The sequence below is a fragment of the Mus pahari genome, chromosome 2 (assembly GCF_900095145.1).
Source record: "Mus pahari chromosome 2, PAHARI_EIJ_v1.1, whole genome shotgun sequence".
Taxonomy (NCBI): Eukaryota; Metazoa; Chordata; class Mammalia; order Rodentia; family Muridae; genus Mus; species Mus pahari.
In genome coordinates, this window is record NC_034591.1 from 114,074,424 (window position 1) to 114,075,803 (window position 1,380).

Below are 1,380 nucleotides of genomic sequence, written 5' to 3' on the forward strand. Positions count from 1 at the left end.
CTCTCTCTCTCTCTCTCTCTCTCTCTCTCTCTCTCTCTCTCTCTCTCTCTCTCTCTCTCTCTCTCTCTCTCTCTCTCTCTCTCTTTCTCTTTCTGGGTTTCACTAGTCCTCAATTTGGAATCCTCTTACTATAGTGTCCTGGGGGCTGGGATTATAGATATAGGCTACTATGTTGGACACCTAAAGACAATTTCATATGGGATCTTTCATAATTTTGTGAAGCAAAGGTTTGCTGTCTGGAGTGTTTCATTTGTGGCTTTGGGTTGGTGTTCAAAAAGCTTCAGGTCCTGGGGAGGTGGGGAGGCTGGAGGGATGGCTCAGTGGTTAAGAACACTTGCTGCTCTTGCAGAGGACCTGGTTTTTAGGTTCCAGCAACCCCCGGGGTAGTCACAACAGCCTGTAACTCCAATGCCAGGAATTTGATGCCCTGTTCTGGCCTCCAAAGGTGCCTGCATGCAAGTAGTATAAATATACATACATATATGTGTGTATATATAAACAATTATATATAGACACTGAGGTGCACACACACACAGGCATAAGCAATGAAATACGTCTTTCTAAAAATAGTTTTGGGTTTTAGTCCATTCTGGATTTTTGTGTTGCAAACACTCTCAGTAGCTTAGGACATGGAATTTGGCCAGTGAGGATGTATTTCCTCACTTTCTCCAGTACTCAGGTTCCTTATTGTAACATAGAGACGCTCAGTGCACCTAACCAGCCTGTGGGGACGAAATGAGGAGCTGAGCAAACCAGCCTGGCTTCTGTCTAACTAGCAGTGAGGAAGTCCAAGCGACCCTCTTTCTACCCCAGGGTGGCACCTGAGTGGGGCTGGAAGGAAGGCAGAGCAGAAGACAAGACCTAGGGCAATCAGAGGAGGGATAGCAAGGTCAAAACAGAGGAGACAGGGAGCTGCCAACTTTTATATTGATGTAGCCCAAATTGGCCTCAAACTCACTGTGTAGTTGAAGGTGGCCTTGAATTCCTTCCTGTTCCTCCTGCCTCTACTTCCCAGTGCAGGGATTATGGGTGCATCCCACCACCATACCCAGTTGAAGCTCATTGCTGGGGATGGAATCTAAGACTGCTCATGCTAGGCAAGTACTCTACCATTTGAGGCAGAGGCACACTCCCAGTCTGCTCTGGCACACTGGGTGTTTGAAGGGGGAGGTAACTGTCTTGTTACCTACAGGGTTAGTCTGTGCCACAAAGTGTTTTCTCTCTCCAGAAATGGGCCGCAGCTTCAATGCACTTTAAGATTATGAAGGACAGTGATGACTTACTTTATTTTTGCTTGTTTGTTTTTTTGTTTGTTTTTGTTTTTTTTTGAGGCAGGGTTTCTCTGTATAGTCCTGGCTGTCCTGGAACTCACTTCGTAGA